This window comes from Pseudorca crassidens, chromosome 17, assembly GCF_039906515.1.
Source record: "Pseudorca crassidens isolate mPseCra1 chromosome 17, mPseCra1.hap1, whole genome shotgun sequence".
Taxonomy (NCBI): domain Eukaryota; kingdom Metazoa; phylum Chordata; class Mammalia; order Artiodactyla; family Delphinidae; genus Pseudorca; species Pseudorca crassidens.
Genome location: NC_090312.1, coordinates 7432517 through 7451059, shown reverse-complemented (window position 1 = coordinate 7451059; position 18543 = coordinate 7432517). Strand labels below are relative to the sequence as shown.

At 46.3% G+C, this 18543-nt stretch overlaps 1 long non-coding RNA gene across 1 annotated transcript in view; it reads left to right on the top strand.

The window, feature by feature from the left end:
* The window catches only part of LOC137210484 (uncharacterized), a 124468-nt gene that overhangs the window by 44398 nt on the left and 61527 nt on the right, over nt 1-18543 (top strand). Inside the window, exon 3 of the long non-coding RNA XR_010936570.1 lies at nt 12061-12166. This is a non-coding gene — a long non-coding RNA (uncharacterized lncRNA). The remainder of the gene's footprint in view (nt 1-12060; nt 12167-18543) is intronic.

The window sequence follows — 18543 nt, the reverse complement described above, 5'->3', positions numbered from 1 at the left end:
AGAGTTCTTCACTTACACGTGAGGAATCTGGACCACTGGCTTAGACTAGCTGGCATCCAGAAACCAAGTGTCTCTCTGCTGTCCTAAGATGCCTCTGAGATTCTGCTTGTCTTTGATGACAGTGGCAGATGACAGTGGTGTGGATTAGGAACTGGGCCCTGAGAATATCGTTTCCCCAAGGATAACTAGTAGCTGGGGAGGGGGTTCACAACTGGTCGTCAGGGGGTTGTTGAGAAAGATTGGCACTGTGTTATCTATTTGAACTCTTCAGATGGTGAGATGCATCTAAGAAGATCCTCAGGTTTGGATTAACTTGGAGGTCTTTGAGAAACTATCACTGTTCTAGTAAAAGGCCACACAGAGAAAGCCCAGGCAGGCTGCGTTACCTTCCTCGGAGGATCCTTGTGTGGCCATTTAATCCCAATGCAGGACCTTTGGGTGTCTCCATTGGACAAACACTGGGTGTCATTGGAGATCCAGAGTGAAGAATAGAGAGTGCTTAACCTAGATTCAGGGAACTGCATTGTGGAGTCTTTGGCAAAAGTTAAAAGGCTGCCACGAGTCCCAGGAGAAAGAAGAGGAGGGAAGGGTTTGGGGGGGGACTTATAAAAGTGAGGGCGGCGTTTCCTGGAGCTCCTCTGGAAGTCAGAGTTGCACCCTGGCTGACCATCCCAACGGGTGGAGAGAACCAGAGCCCCCAGCGAGTGGCAGAGGGGGCGCTTTTCCCTCTCACCCCAAGCTTCTACTCCCAACTGTCCTTCAGCTCCTCAGTTTTCCTACCCAAGAGAGGAAGAGAGACTAATCTAACTGGAGAGCCTGGGAGGAGGCCCCGGACATCCCGCATGTCTGTGGGAAAAACTTGCCAGGGCAAGTGCTGCCCTGCCATTGGGGACAGTCAAGTTCAGTTCCAAGGGAGATGGATCAGGAAGCCCAGGCATGCTCACACAGCTAATATCCATTCTGAAATCCCTACTTTTCCATAATGAATCTCATATAGTTTTGTAATTTTCTGATTTGCGAACTATTGTAAACCGATGTGATGGTATGAGTTACTGCTGGCTTTGACCCCAAAAGCAGCCTATTGAGTATGACGGATAGTGTCAGAAATTATGGAAGGACATCAGGAAAAGTGAAACGCGGGATGCTGCTTGATCCACCTGCTTTCCACACCCAGCTCCTTTTCTTTTCCTAAAGCTTCAGAAACTCTGTGCTTTGATAGGTTGAGAGGCCTTCCTTGGACACATATAACATTATGGGCTAATTTAGCTTCGTGTGAGCTGGAAGTCCCCATGCTTTATTTACACCGTCCTATCAAATCTTTACACAAATACCATGAGGACGTTCTATTTCTTTCCCCATTTTACAGATAAGTAAACTGCCTCAGAAATGTCAAATGACTTGTCCAGGGTCATAAGAAAAGGTGGTGGAGCTGGGATTCAGCCCTAGCTCAGTCTGACATGGAGCTCATACCTTTAACCACTCCATTCTAAGGTCTTTCCTGAAATGTGAGTTTTAACTCTGCAAAGAGGGAAGGATGAGCCCTCTAACCAACTTCCACAGGACTTTTCAACCAGTGTTGAAAGGGTGCTGATGATAGAACAGCAATGGAGAAACCCCCATGTTGTCAATGGCTCGGATAAACTGGAGCTCATATACACTGTTGTAGAAATTTAAATACTACCTTTGCAGAGCTCAATCTATTGATGTATAGGAATTTGTTCGAGGAAAATAATTATACCAGAGCAAAAAGATACATGTGCGAAGCAGTTCTCTAAAACGTTTTTTGTAATGGTTTTTTTAAAAAAATATATTAAACAACCTAACTATCCATCCCCAGGAGGACTGGTTAAATGCATGAGAGTAAACCCATCTGGCTCAGTGGGCCATGGCCATTTATAATGATAATAGAGATCTGTATGTATTGACTCGGAAATATGTTAACTGAAAATGGCAAGTTACACAAGAGTATGCATAATAGAATCCCATTTTTCTGAAAAAAAAAAGAAAAATGAGTGAGTCTGCATAAGAAAAAGCTAAAAGGATGCACCAGTCAAATCTCGGCAGTGAGGCAGTCTAGCCTAATGGTTAGAGGTGGGGACTCTGCAGCCAGGAGACCTGGCTCTCGTTCTCGCCTCCTGCTTGAGACCTAGGACAAGTTCCGAACCTTCTCTGCCTCAGTTTCCTCACCTGGAAACTGGAGACTGTGATTCTTACCTTATGGTGTTGACCTGAGGATTAAATGAGATGATCAGTGTCAAGGCTCAGCACAGGGCATGGCACCTGCTGGACACTTGGTGGATGGTGGCTGTTGTGACATTTATGTGGGCACGTGTTCCACTTTTCTAGTGTGATGTAAGTAACTACCCCCAGACTCAGTGGGTTCGACGATAACCATTTTGTTATGTCTCACAAATCCATTGGGTCCCAACTTTGGGCAGGACTTGGCAGATTATTTGTTTTCTATAGCATCACCTGGGGTCATTCTTGGTACTTGGCTGGTGGACACACTGATTTGGAGCATACAGAATAGCTTCACTCACACGTCTGGCATCTTGATATGTGTGGCTGGAAGGCTGGGCTCAGTTGAGACTCTTGATTGAAATGTCAGTACGTGGTCTCTCCAGCATGGTGACCTCAGGGTAATTGAACTTTTTACAGGGGGACTGGCCTCCCCTAGAACCAGTGGCCCAAGAGAAACTGGTGACAGCTGCCTGACCTTTTCTCACTTATCCACAGAAGTCACACAGCTTTACTTTCACCACACTCTACTGGGTGAAGTAGTAATAAGTCCTTCCTAATTCAAAGGGAGGGGGCATAGACCTCGAGGAGAAGAGTGCCAAGGTCTCATTGTAGACAGACATGCGGGATGTGAGATATTGTTGTTGCTGTCTTTGGAAAATATAATCTGCCACAGAACCTATATCCTTATGCCCTAGTATTTTGCAGGTATATAATATGTATATCTACAATCTAATGTATATCTCTATGGATGTACTTTATATGACTAAACACTTGGGCACACAAGTAGATGTGTACAAAGATATGTATAAATCCTGTATCAGAATTGCTTCAGTTGAGCAGACAGGCCTGTTGCCTGTGAAGTCTGAAATGTTTGTGTAGGAAAGAGCTAGAAAGAGGAAGGAGATGCTGTCTTGTTGTATATATAGCATAGATTTTGCCCTTTACAATAAGATGATGTATTTCATTTTGCTTTCCCTGTTGCTATGGTATCTGTCACTTTATTTATAACTGTGTCTGTTCAGTTACATCCCTGTACTTGAGAGGCTTTTCTGCTCTAAGAACCACAGCAAGCACCGGAGGCTCCCTGGGTCAGGAGTGGCAGGAACGGGGGTCAGGGTGTTCCTGCTCCTTCTGGTCTGCTGACCTCCCTGAGTTGCCTTTCTAGTCCCCCAACACCCCTCAGACAGCATGGTCTTACCTGCATCCCGCACCCCCCCCCCCCCACTGTTCATGCAGTCAGCACTGTGGTCTGTGACCTTGCTGGCTGTGTGAACCTGGGCAAGTTACTCAGTGTCTCTGAGCCTCCCTCTTCCTTTCCCCCTCCCTTTTATAAAACAAGAAGGCGAAAGCAGACTTCACCAAGACCCCTTCGCAATCCACCGCTCTCCACGACTCTTTCAGTTTCTGGAGAACCCAGTCCTCTCCACCTGCTGGCTTTTACATGCCTGGCTTCCTCTGCCTGTTAGACTCACCTCTGCTCCTCCTCATCTTTCAGTGTCACCTCCTCCAAGGAGCTTTCCTGGTCTGCGCATCTGCAGCAGATACACTCAGTGCTCTCATGCTCATATCGCCTTAGGTCAGAACCCTCAAGCACATTGGCTTCCTGGGTGTGCTTTCACTCCCAACAGCCAGCACCCGAGTCTCTTCATTGACAGGCTGCCTTCTTCTGGTCCCAGTGGTGCCCAGTGCCTCCTCTGGGCCTCTGGTGTCACCTGCCTCTCCCAGCTGAGGCTACCTCTGTCTCCTCTCAGCAGCTGTCCTTCTAGAGCCTGGAAGCCAGGCTGAAAGCCAGTCCTCAGTTTCTCCTATCTGGGCTCACTGCTAAGTAATGGGGCTGTACCAGGTGCAGTGGTTGATTTTGTATTAGTTTGACTGGGCAACAAGATACCCAAATATTTGTTCAAATGCTATTCTGGGAGTTTCTGGGTGGGTGTTTTTCGATGAGATTAGCATCTGAATCGGTGAACTGAGTAAAGCAGATTGCCCTCCCTCATGTGGGTGGGCCACATCCAATCAGTTGAAGGCCTGAATAGAACAAAAAGACTGAGCCTCCTCCAGCAAGGAAGAGGAAACTCCTCCTGCCTGACTGCTTGACCTGGGACATTAGTCTTCCCTGGCCTTCAGACTTGAACTGAACGTCTGGAGGCCAGAAAAGACCTTGGCTCTTCTTGGAGCCCGAGCTTACTGGCCTTCAGACTGAAATTACATCATCAGCTTTTCTGGGTCTTCAGTTTGCTGAATGCAGATCTTGGGGCTTCTCAGCTTTTATAACCCCATGAGCCAGTTTCTTAGAATAAATCTGTGTGTGTGTGTGTGTGTGTGTGTGTGTGTGTGTGTGTGTGTGTGTGTGTGTATCTATATTTATATCCATCCTGTTGGTTTGGATTCTCTGGAGAACCATGACTATGACACCAGGATAAAATAATAATAGTAATAATGATAGCCTACTCTGTGTCAGGTGTTTTGCATCTATTATCTCTAATCTGTAATTATTGCCATTTTACAGATGAGGAAACTAGAACTCAGAAAAGTTAGGCCTCACGCCAAGGGCACAGCGTTAGGAAGAGGCTGAGCCTGCACTGGAACCCAGAACTTGTGCCGAGTGGCTTCATGGGGCACACCGTCAGGTCAGGAGTAAGTTGCACGAAGCATTTGCCAGTAGGTGAAAGTCCAGTTCATCTCAGGTCCACCCTAGATTGACTTACGCTTTGGTATTCCTATTTCCTCACATGCACAGGCTCAGGAAGGGTGGGTGAAGCCCTTTTTTGCTTGGAGAAGCCAGGGAACGTTACGGGCGGGCAATTCCATCAGCACAGATACACTTCCAAGTGCTAATTACCAACATCGGGGAAACGAGGTCTAAAAACAAATGCAAACCAACTAGCCCACGTTACCAACTGCAGCCTCGTCTAAGCACTGCTCCCTAACAGCCAGCTGCTCTGAAGAGCAGACAGCAAAGCAGTCAAGTCTACTAACAGCTCGGGGTCCTGCTGGGCTTCTCGTGCCCTACAGCCCCTCAGCCAGGCTCCAACACAAAGGCATGGGATGCTGTGTACCAGTGTGGGGAAAGAGCCCCCGCACCTGCCCTCAAGAAAAGTGGTCCCCTAGTGATGGGGCCCCAGCTGTGGGACAAGAGGGCATTGGATGGACACTTGGAAAGAGATGGGGTCCCAGCTGGCTGGGATTTGAGTGCCAGCCACCACCCACTAGCTGTGCCGTCTGTGTGCCTCTCATCTTCTTCCTTTCATCCATAAAATGGGCACAGGAAGAGCTGGTTTTGCATCTTTCTGAGGATCCTGTGAATCTTGGTTTTGGCACCCAGCACAGCACTTGGCACGTGGTAGAGTTTGGGGCTCCTGGTCCTTCCTTATGAATGAGCCCCAATTTTGCCTGAAGGCCTAGAACAAGACATTTAACAGGAAGAGGGTAGGGAGTTGTCGTCCAGCAGGGTCAGCACCCCAGAGCAAGGCCACGGGGTTCGACCTTCTGGAGCACTCATCCTTCCCCTCACTGGTCTCTTCTCACCTCCCACCCTCCCCTCCTCATTGGGAAGTGAGACCCTGCGGACCAGAGGGCCCAGGACCCTGCCCTTGGATGCCGCAGGGGACAGGAAGTTCGGTGGGGGCCTGCTGCTCTGCCACCAACCTGGAGAGAGCGGAGGGGGCAGGAGGGGACTGGGGAAATAGTGAACAGCGGTATAAGAGGGAAGGCAGCCAAGTCTAGGGGCCAGCAGGGCTCAGCAATGGACTTGGGAGCTGACAGTGCTGGGCTCCCCAAAGCAGGGACCTCCCAGACAGGACCTTCAGGCCCTGGTGCCCCCCATCCATGGGACTGAGACTCCTTCTGCCACAGCGAAGAAGCATCGTTTCATGTGGTTACACCCCATAAAGGTGTGAAGGAGGGAAGAAGGAACAGGGTCACTGGCTGGGAATTCTTCAGGGGCCATCGGGATAAAGGTGTACCCAGTGCCCCCCAGTCCTCTACACATTCTCTCCTTTGCCTGCCAGTTTCCCTGCACTCCCTGTTCTGTTTGTGACCTGATGATGGTAAAGCCTCTTCATTTATTGATGAACCCTTGGGAAGCAAAGTACTCCAGAGACTTCTCAGATCAATACACAAGGGCGAGAAATGATCGGAGGATTACAAGAACTGGTTTACTTTGAACTCCGCCTAATATGAAAGGAAAGACCAAAAGGGAAGTAGTTTGCTTTAATATCTGTGTGGCTTTTTTTTCAAATGGCAACAAGATGCACCCCTAGCCCACGCGTGGCCCTTGCTCTTCCAACTGTAAACAGGTGTTTTACTGGAAAGACAGCACAAGCTTGAAGTTCAAAGGACCGAGTTTACGTCCCACCTCTGCTAAAGGAATAGCTCTGCGATCCTGGGAAAGTTACTTAACCTCGCTGACAATCACAGGTTTCTCCTATAAAACTTTAATGGTGATAATAACTAAGTCCCTTTGATGGTGGGGTTATTAAATTAACTAAGTGAAAATCATTTTGGAATTTTAGAGCTATTTTGGTATTAGTTTCTTTTGTGATTTTTAATATGTTTTTTTAAACTATATATGACTCCTGTCCCCACCATGTCATCCTCTGAGAATCACTGGTTACTCGTTTCTCCATCTTCCGACATGACGTTGCCTGCGGTTCTCAGGGCCGGTTTTCCTCAATGTACTTACACGTTCAGGACCAGTTTGTTAAGCATCTTCATGGGCGAGGTGTTGGCACCCTCTGAGCAGTGTCTCTGCTCTCGTGGAGCTTACTGCTCAACCACGATGGTTAAACAATGAGCCCGTGGCAAGGAACTGGCTCCACCACGGCTGTGACCTAATGGAGCCGACATTGCTTGAGAGCTTGTGTGGAATCAGGCGTCGTGCAAAGGGCTCTGGGTGCAGCATCTCATCGCAACCTCACGGGAGCCATGCAGAACAAGTGCTACTGCTGTTTTTTGTTTCACTTGCGTGCACACTGAGCTCGGGAGGGGTCAGGCCATCGGTGCAAGGCAATGGCTAATAGGTGGCGGACCTGGGATTGAACCTGCGTGGTCTGTCTTCAGCCTATATTCCTAACCTCTAGATTGTATTGGGTCCCCTGGTAGATGGAGAAGCCCAATGAGCTATGAGAGCCAAAGCAAAAGCAGTGCCGTAGTACGTGCAGTGTCCCAAGGCTCAAGGACAGAGCTCACCGGAGGAAGTTCACTAAGGCAGAGCATCACGTCAAGGGGAACAAAAGATGGGAAGCTCGTATCTGCTCCTCCTGGGTTTGGGGGACCTTGGGCCCTGAGTAGAGACAGAACTTCCCTGGAGCAGGCAGGGCCAGTCTGGCCTGGAGCCATCCTAACTAACTGCCTGGAAGTGCTCCTTCCTTCCTACCTCCTGCCTCCTGGTCCCAAGACCTCTCTTAGCTTAAAAATTTTCCTCTCTTTAGTTTTTTGTTTCCATTTTTTAATAACCAGACCTGACAGGCACAAGGGTGGGGCCACCTCTCGTTTCCTCAATTGTCTGACGAGCCCATAATGAGAATCACTTATCAGAGAAATATGCTGCAATGAGCCTGGAGCCACAGGGCCATCTGTGTTTTTTTAACGTCCAAATGCGGTCGAAGTCAACGGCGGGAGCTCTCCTGATGATGTGCAGACAGAGGCAGGATGGCACCTGAGGGTGATCCCGGGCAAGGATACAGCCAGGTGTTTGGGACAGAAGGCTGCACGGTCTGGGACCTCTCCTGATGACTCAGTTGGTGGGGCTTGAAGGTCATCTCTGGCTGGGGAACTGAGAAGACACTGCCACTTCTTGAGGCTTCTCAAAAGAGAAAGGTGGGCAGATACATCTGTTCCTTTCTTTAATCACTTTGTTAATTGGCCCTTGAAGGGAATACGTCGTATTGGATGGAAAAACCAGTGAATTGTACATAGTTGACACTTGATAAATATTCGCAGGATTGGGCTGCATAGAGGTTTCTTTTAAGTCCAGACTGACTCTTTAGAAGTTTTGGGCAAGATGCCCGAGCTCAGAGAGTTCCTCGAGCATGCCGCACGGAGGTAAGCAGTGGGGAGGAGACACGTGTCAGAAGTAGAACAGATCCAACTTTGGAGAATATAGTTTTGTTAGGTTTGATCTTGGACAATGGGGTATTAAATTAAATTAGAAGATTCCTTAGATCCCTGGGCAAAATCGTCAAGCTGATGACGTTTGTCCTTTGAAGCTCCCCCTCTCCCACTTGAGCTTCAGGGGTTTCCTGGGAAGTCAGTTAACGCTGGTCAAAAATGCCTCCCTTCCTTAGGAATGACATTTGGCTACAGGCAATAAAAACCCAGCCAGGGAGACTTTGATGAATGGGGATCTGGAAAAGGGTGCATCCCACCAATCAGAGAAATAAAATGAAAACATCAAGGAGATACCTTTCCCACTCAGCACGCTAGTAAAAAACTCATAGTTGTAGACTGTGGAGGTGCAAGAATTTTCATAATCACTGGCGGTGATGTAAATTAAGGAACCCATTAGGAAAGCAGTCAGGTACTATCTGCTAACGTCAAAGAGAGGCAGGCTCCTCTACGCTGCAAGTCTGCTGTCAGAGTGCCCTGGGGAGATGCCGGCAGGTGTGCTGGTCATGCCCAGGGTGGTCAAGCCAGCATTGTTTGAGACAGTGAGTGAAAAAAGAACCTACCTACACATCAATATAGAAATTGTGTCTAATTGTGAAATTAGATGCCCAGCAATTATAATCAATGAACAAAGCATATTTATCAACATAATGTTGAATAAGAAAAGCAAATTACAAAAAGATTCATATGACCATGAAAACATATATGTAAGTGCTTTAATATACACAAAACAAAAATATGTTTGGCTTGTGGAGCTATGTATGGATAGTCCAAAGATCAAAACATGGTTTGATCAGATGTGCACAATTTTTAGATCGTGATTTCGTCAGGAGAGAAGGAGAATGGAGTGAAGGGACTTCCATTTTATGTTTCATTTCTTTTACTGTTGAATAATTTATGATGCAAATATCTGGACAGAGAGTTTTTGTTTATTATTCTCTGGACTTTTTAGTACATTTCCTAATTGAAGCAATTAAAGAAGGCACACAGATGATTGCAGGTCTGGCTGACAGAGCCCGAGGAAGGGGAGAGCCTGGGGGAAACAGGACCCCCATCTGGCACAGGCTGGATATCTCCAGCCTCTGCCAAGGAGCCAGGTCTGGCCTCTTCTCCTGGTTCATGAAGTCTTTTTTGGGGAGCGGGGGGTCTCATCTCAGATTTCAGATGTGATGAGCGTCTCCACATCAAATCCCAAATATTTCTGTCCATCTTGTACTTTCTGGAGCCGAGATCAGCCTCTCTGGCTTTCAAACATCTTATTTTGCTTAACTTTTAGGTACCGAGTAGTCTGGCTCCTTAGCCAGGACCTTGAAAGGCTGTATGCAATACAATATGAGGACAACAGAGGTATTCTGCAGCAATTATGTGGAGGGAAAAAGAGAAAAAAGGGAAGTTTTTATGCAAGTGTCTGGCCTCTTAACCTACTCTACCTTTCAATAAAGTCAGATCTTTGACATTCCCTGGGGAAGGGGGAGGAGAGTCGCGAATACCTCTTGCCTATCTGCAGAGTTGAGTTCATTCTGTTTGAATACTGAATTTCCTTAAGCACAATATTTCAGGACAGCTGATCTTACTCATAGATAACTGATTCGTATTAATATTACTAATAGCAACTATTTTTTAAAAATAAATGTATTTATTTCATTATTTTATTTATTTGTTTATTTTTGGCTGCACTGGGTCTTCGTTGCTGCACTTGGGCTTTTCTGTAGTTGTGGTGAGCAGGGGCTACTCTTCGTTGGGGTGCATGGGCTTCTCATTGTGGTGGCTTCTCGTTGCGGAGCATGGGTTCTAGGCACACGGGCTTCAGTAGTTGTGGCACGTGGGCTCAGTAGTTGTGGCTCATGGGCCCTAGAGCGCAGGCTCAGTGGTCATGGCACACGGGCTTAGTTGCTCCACGGCACGTGGGATCTTCCCGGACCAGGGCTTGAACCTGTGTCCCCTGCATTGGCAGACAGATTCTTAACCATTGCGCCACCAGGGAAGCCCACTAATAGCAACTATTGATATAGTGCTTCCAGCTGGCCAGGCACTGCACTCGACATTATATACATTATCCCTTTTAATTTCCACAATTGCCGTAGGAGGTATGTATGATTATTCTTATTTTGTGAATGTAAAGGGGTGAAGAGATGTGCCCAAGGGCACATGGCTGCTAAGCGGCAGCGCTGGGACACAGCAGCATGGCTTTGCATGCTGGTGGTGGATAGCAAGACATATGTAACATTCCTTATTGCATGGTGCCTTCTTAGACCATCCGTGGACTGAAGTAAACTCTGTCTCTGGTCCTTACCACTCCTGTCTGCTCCACACTGCCTACGCAAATGTCTGACCCACATCTCGAATTTAACATAAATTCCAAGAGGACTCTGTTTTCTTTCACAATCTGTTTCCCTCTAGTCTTTCCTGTTTCCGTAAATGGCATCAGCATCCACTCAACAGCTCAGACCAAACACTTAGAAGATGCCCTCATGTTCTCCCTGGCCCTCAAACTCCGTTCAACCCACCACCAAATCTTGATGTCTCTCCCTCCAAAAAATAACCTTGGATCTAACCCCTCCACTGCCAGATCCTATTTCAAGCCACCCCTTTCTCCGATGACAGCGATCTCCCTGTTTCCATCCCTCCCCTGCCACCCCTGCTCCAGAACATTCAGTGATTTAAGTGAAACCGTTCATTGTACCCCTGGTTTCAGCTGGTTCTGTCCACACACACTGACTCCCTGGTCTTTCTTTGACCTTACCTCCTATCCCTGTCCCACTTGCTTCATCTGACTTCAGAGCGCTCACTCTTGTTTCTGCAGTACTTAGTATCTCCTGAAGAATCCTTCATGCCCCGTGCACCCCTGCTGATTGAGAAGCAGTATCAGAGTAACACTTTCTACATTTGGAAAGTCTTCACCAGCACATAGATAAAACAGGTGGCCCTTTCTCTCTCCCTCGATGATGACCTCACTGAGCACCGCACCGTCTGCAGCCACCTGACTACAAAATTCTGCTTGTAATTCCACAGATCATTCCTTATGCCACCATGCACAGGGATGAGTAACATTTGCTGTGGATACCACGATCCATATGGGTCCCACTGAAAGCCATCAACCACTAGGAGAACATTATGCAACACTTTCTTTGTGGAGTGTGTGTTGTGATTCCTCCCACATAATTGGCAAATGATGAAAATACTGATATCCTCCCGGGCATTTAAGCTTGCTATTGGATAACTACTCAGAACGTAGCCCGGGTCTAGAACGTAGAGTACAAGGAATGTTGCTTTGAAATGAATGAATGAGCACCCACTATATCTAAGCACTATGTGATGTACGGGAAGCACATATTAATGGGACACGGAAAGAGCTGTAAGTTAGAATAAGACACAGGAGTGCCCAAGAGGAGATGTGTGAATGAGGTATAAGTAACGTCTAGTTTGTGCCAAGCAGAAGGGCAGCCATCCCCGGCAGAGGGAAGATTCTTGAAAGGATCCAGAGGCTCGTACTGCCTAAGGATCTCCACAAGCACTTTCACAGCAAGCCCCTGAAGTTGGTAGAACCATGGGAATCATCCCCCATGTACAGATGGGGAAACTAAGTCTCAGAGAAGTCAAATAGCTTGCTACAGGCCATGCAATAAATATGTGGCAGAGCCTGGGTTGAGATCTTTGTGATGAAGGGTTTCAGGCATCTGGAACGAGCCTGAACATGCTTCTTGATTCCTTCAGGGTCCCTGTCCTGACTTCCGGAGCTTACAATGAAATGAACTGAGCCAGAGAGGATGCTACGGCAGAGAGAGACAATGGCCAGCGTGACAGAAGGGATTCATCTAAGGTATCTGCATCCTTAATTGGCATTTAATGAAGAGAAAGAGGTCTGAACAAGGAGTTTAAAATCCTGGTTTGAGCCCTGGCTCTGGCACTAGCTTGCAAAGTGTTCTTAGGTATATTATTTGCCCTCTGAGCTAGTTTTCTCATATGAAAAGTGAGTCCGCCCTCATTAGAAAGTTGACACAATAAATAAATGAGCTACTCTGTGTGATGGTAATCTGTGTGCTCCAAAGAGCTGTACACACGTTAGATTTATAACTTATTATTATTACATTTTATTATATCTTCTAATTCATGCTATATATTATATAATAATATATAAGAATATTGTCTCATGTATTATTAATAATATCATTGCTAAAAATATTTTCCCAAGTAAGACATGGTTTAATAGGGGATTGCATGGGACAGAAATATCTTGAGTTTTTCAAACTTCAGATTACAAACCATTAACAGGTCTTGTAAACAAGTTAGTGCTTTTTAAACATAAGGCAATACAGTTCCTGACCGAGTAAACGTGGTCAGTTGTGATGTAAAATTTATTACTGCTGGTAGGTCGTGATCAAAAATGTCTTAAAAACTCTACAATCAGAAGAAAAACCTAGAAATGTTAGGGACCAGCGTATCAGTTGTTCGATTAAAAAGGACCTCGGAGTTGATTGGGTCCCACCGCCCTTACTGATTGGATAGAAAACTGAAGGTCCCACAGCTGTGCTGTGGCAAAGGCAGGTCGCAAAGTCCAGCTTCCAAACGAGGCAGCCAGTCCTGGGGGCTGAACTGGAAAGGGAGGAGCTTGGAAATGAGAGCTCCTGCCTTCCTGAGTTTGCATATCTAACAGTGATTTATTAGCTGCCACTCTGTGCCTAGCACCGCCCCTGACTTCAAGGAGCTGCTTACATTTTAACAGGGGAGAGAAAAATATTAATAGAGGTCATATTACTGAAAAATAAATTTTTTCCGCTTGAAATAAATTCAGTGAAGGAAGTAGCAAAGGAAGAGATACAAAGAAGCATGGAATGAGGGTCCACGCGAAGGTGGTCAGGGAAGCCTGTCTGAAAAGGTGATGCTGGAGTTAGAACCTAAAGGATGGAGGTCTTTGAGCTCATCTTGGACACAAGATGGCTTGCCTCAGTGTTAGGCACCACACGCTTGTTCAAGCCAGAAAGAAAGGGTAAGGGGAAACAGTGATGTGTTTCATAAGGAAAAAAATATTATCAGAGGGAAGATGTTTGATTAATTTTCATAGATCAGTGGATGCTGAGGAAAGCAAGTGTTTCTCTACAGATGATCATGTTGCTTCCAAACCAAACTAGGCTTTGATTATGAAGGAAGAAAGGGACAGGGTGTATTGGGTAGGTGGTGAAATGTGATTGCTACCCATATCGTTCTCTTACACGTTTCTGTGCGTTTGTTCATGTGATTGCTTCTACTCAGCACGTGCTTTTTCATCTAACGAAAAAGAAATAAGCCTGTGGTGTCAGCGTTTGCCTCCCAGTGCCAGCAATATACAACCTCCACACATGCTAGTTCATGAAAAAAACAGGGTATATACTTATATAAACCACTGTGTCCAGCTTTCCCTTACTTGCAGCCAAATGGAATCTCAACTGACATGAGGCTGTGTGGGGGAAGGTCAGCATCTCTGGGGGATTTATCCCTATACTGACACTCAGTGACTAAAGTCTTAAAGGTGAAGTCAGAGTAACCTTAGTTTCAAGATCTCTATCACTGATGCCATGTCTCTGCTGCCCTGACCCCCTGCCTGGCTGAGGACCTTCAGCTGATCTCTGGTCTTAATCCCTGTGCTCTGTCTGATGTTGGATTGCTTCCACAGCTTTTGATCTCAACCCCGTAAATCCAGAACACCCCCACAGACTCAGCTGAATCCCATGTCTCATTCCTAACTTTGCTTCCCCACTCTACCTTGACCAACCCACCCTTGATTTCTAGCTCTGTCCCAGGAAGGGTCCTGGAATGACATGACTACATCTGATCATATTTTATCTCCAACCTGCAAGATGGTGGACTTGGTTTTTCTAATAAGCAGCACATTGCTCAATTTATAATTTATTATACATTATTATCCTCAGCTTTTTGGCAGTATGATTATTTCACAGATTGCAGGCTCCCACTTTAAATTAATGCTGATTGAGACTTTTCCCAGGTACATTATCTTACGTTTATCTATATTAAATCTCATCTCATTTGCTTCCAAATTTGCATTCTTCTCTGTTCTTTTAGCCTCTCTGATACTCATTGTGGTTTGGAACTTGGTAGCATCTGAAATATAATAAACTTGTCTTTCTACATCATAAATGAGCTTAGTATAAATGCTTCTAACATGTATAGAAGAAGAACTAGCATTTATTGTCCATTGACTAAGAGTCTTAGCTGAGATTCCCCCAAAAGTATACACTAAGATGAGGATTTGGTGCATACGGATTATGCGGAAGGAGATCCTGGGAAGCAGAGTGATGGGACGTGAAGGGGAGACAGGGAATGGAGGAAACGCAGTTAAGAGTGCATCATCGAGTGGATTACCACTGATGGCTTCTGGGGCTCACCTGCTGAAGACCCTCTGAGAGCCCACCCCATCGACTCCTGCCCATCATCCCGAGGTGGTTGCTCCTGGGGAACATTAACTCCCTGACATTTACAGTCATCTTGAGCCTAGCAAGCTCCTGTAGCCAGAGAAAGCTCCCAGGCAGAGATGAGTATGCTGGAGGAGGAAGGTTTTGCATGTATGAGATTTGTCCATAGAGCTTCAGGTGACCTCTTAGCTAAGGGGAAATGAGCTGGGCACCTGCTACAGTCCATCCCGTGCACCACCCAGGTCTACTCTTGCCACACATTGTGTCTACTTTGTTCCGTCACTTACTAGCAAAGTTGTGCCGTGGATATTCCCCGTCTCCCTCCTCTACCACTCATTTGAGATTGTCCTCAACCTTAGCCAGTACTTCTACTAGTGTAAGTTTCTTTCCCAATAAGGTAACTCACTGAGGTATCTGAACCCCTCATTACAATGCCCTTGTTGCTCCATGGCTGATGAATTGCCCTTTCAGTTACCAATGGGCATGGAAGCAACAATAAGCCCTCCAGAGAATCTGCTGTGTTCCATACTATTATCTCTCCGTTCTCATTATAGGTAGGAGCCTCAGGACCTCATGTCATTTACCCATGCAAATAGAGTAACTCTTTTTTTTTTTTCCCCCTTCTGGTCTACTGGCATACAGAGTCCAGCATAACCAGGCAGCAACCATAACTTTAGGCTCAGTAGAACCCTTCATGTGTTGCCTGGCAGAAACATCCATCTCTTGGGAACTAAGACAGCTAGTCCAGCAGAGCCAAGAGTTGTAGGTTTGAGAGGTTAAAAAAATTGCTCAAGAGGTCTTCTGGGAGTGACGGTGACTCCAGCAATAGGACCAATGCTTTTTTTACTTCATCCTGTAGGGGTCTATCCACACACCTCTTTCCTGGACTTCCTCATCTCCAGTCTTCCAATTATGTTCCTCTTAGGTCTCTGACCAACCTGTTAATCCATTCATCGCTGTATGTATTCTTCCCTCAGACCACTTCTGCCCCCACCCAAAGTTGAGGATTACGTGTGCTCAGACATCTGTGTACTGAGATTTCTCCCTGCCACTGTCTTTCATCACACTCCTGAGTGGGACTAGAGTACGGCAGCAGACCACGGTCAGCACGCTAACAAATTGTGCTGGACCATCCGAGAACCAGGACTGAGATTTTTCTAATCCATCACTGGTCATAAGGAGCTTTGTAAGAGGCCACAGGTGTGAGTGGTGGGGGAGGTTCTGATGCAACAGAGGTAGGTGACAGAGGGTCAGGGTCATCTTTTCATGTCACTTACCTGCACCTGGCAGGTCTGCTTGGGCTTGATCTAGCATGGGACATTTTCATCATGGGATGGATTATTGCTGTATACGCCCAACTTCCGACCCGGTAGACCTGACGACACCCAGCTCTTGGTGGGCAGTTCCAATCCGACCCGGTAGACCTGACAACACCCAGCTCTTGGTGGGCAGTTCCAATTACATAGTCACTTGATGCCCCGTGATTAGGAGCTTCTTTCTGATCAGTGTATAATCCTCTGTGATAAAGTATGGTTTTGATCCAGAAACCTAAAGGTCTGCTCTGTGGTTCCTCTACTGAAATTGCCAAACCCTCCACACAGCATTTGTGTCTGCCTCAGTAGATCTGACACCCCGTAAGCTCTGCCTGGTTGTACAGCTCCATGTCAGAGCAGCCTTTACAGTAGTCTGATCCTATTGCAGAGGTTGCTTTTGGCCTCTTGCTTTTGGCCCCAGTCAAAACTTGCAGCCTTCCTGGTCATCGATAAACTGTTGGAATAGTCTTCCCAAATGTGGTGTGTGCTGCCTTCCAAATCCAAAGAGGCCCGCCAAGCACTGTGCCCAACTTTTATCTGCAGGGAACTCAAGGTACAGTAGCGTGCCTTACACCTTGTGACGTGCCCCACGTGGTTAGACACCTTTTTTCACCTAATTTCACCAATGTGGCAGTCACCAAAGTCTTCATGGAGTTTATCTCCCACCTTCTGGTGTGGGATAAGTATGTGTTTTGATGAACACATAGCAGTCTCTGCCATATATATGCATACGTATATGTGCATGCATATATCATTGGATAGATTTGTCAAATAGTGCATCTCAAGCTTTACCAAAGGGAAATACGAGTAGAAAAGGGAAGAAAAATGACTGTCCTTCTCTTCTGTCCAAACACATTTTACTTCAACTTCCCTGAAACCCAGAAATTATGCAGGAGTGCGCAGATGAACTAAACAGACTTCAGCACGACTGATACAGTTAGTGGAATCACCAAACCCCCAATCATTTACATATTCTTTTTGAGCATAACAGTAAAAATAATTCAAGGCAACAAAAAATATGAGATATTGAGATAAATGTCACCAAGGGGTCTGAGAGAACTTTCTAAGCAAGACAGAAAGCCCAGAAACTGTAAAGGAAGGAAAGAATACACATGGACCACAGAAGACTTAAGATTTTTGCACGACAAGAGAGTAAAAAACAAAGTCAGAAGACAAATGAGAGATTGGTAGAAGTATCTGCAATTCCCATGATAGATAAAGGTTAATACAGAAAGAGCTTTTACAAATTAATAAGAAAAATGCCAACAACCCAATAGAAAAACATGGGCCTAGGATAGGAGTAGTTAATTTACAGCAGAGATTATCCAAAAGAGCAACAGACATAACAGTTCCCAGGTAGGATCCGATCCATTTCAACAGAAGGGCCCCTCTTCTGCACCTTGAGGAGCAATTGCACACAGCATGGAATGGAAAGAAAGTGTCTGAGCCTTTTGGGATGTGGAGAAGAGAACTGCAGATGTGAGCTCCCTCTGACTTGTGCTCAGTGGAGCAAAATAGAGCTCCCAAGGGAAAGTACCTGGGAGACTTACAAGTGCCAAGAGCTCTCCTGGAAGGACTTAGGAAGGCACAGAAAAGCCATGAGACTTGTTCACACACTTATTCATATGCAGACTCCATCAAGGCGGGTGAAGAGAAAAGAGCCAGATCTGTATTTGAGCCCACTGCTGCCATTTACCAGCCAAATGGCTTTGGCAAGAGTTCTGGGTTGAATTGTGTCCCCCCCAAAAGCTACATTGAACTCCTAGCCACCAGTACTTCCATATGACTTTGTTTGGAAATAGGGTGGTTGCTGATATAATTGGTTAAATTAAGATGAGGTCATACTGGAATAAGGAGGGCTCTTAATCCAGTATGACTGGTGTCCTGATAAAAAGTGAAGAGACACAGAGACACACGGGAAAAAGATGACTATGTGACAACAGAGGCAGAGAGTGGAGGGATGCCTCCACAAGCCAAAGAAAACCAAGGATTACTAGCATCCAGAAGGCGTAACACTTTTCCCTTGCAGGTTTCATCAGGAGTACGGCTCTCCTGACACCTCGATTTAGGACCCGTAGCCTCCAAAACTGTGAGCCAGTAAAGTTTTGTTGCTGTCATCCACCCAGTGCGTAGTGTTTTGTCACAGCAGCCACTGAGCACATATACAGCAAGTGTTAAAGAAAACTCATTAATGACACTTGTCACGATGCTGAGGCTGTCCTGCATTTAGGACAGTCATGATAGCCGTAGGGACCACTGCAGTGGGGTTTTACAGTAGGGGAGAGAGATTGGGCTCCTCTCTGAATACAACAAGGAAAAGTAGGAATTTTATAGCCCAGGAGTGGGGGGAGGTGGGGATCAGCGGGTAATTCTGGCTGACTGGCCTAACAGGATTCTTGCTGAAGACAGGTCAGTGGTCAGATACTACCTGGGGAGCGGGTGGCGAGGAGGAAGGGAATCACATATTGCGAGTGATC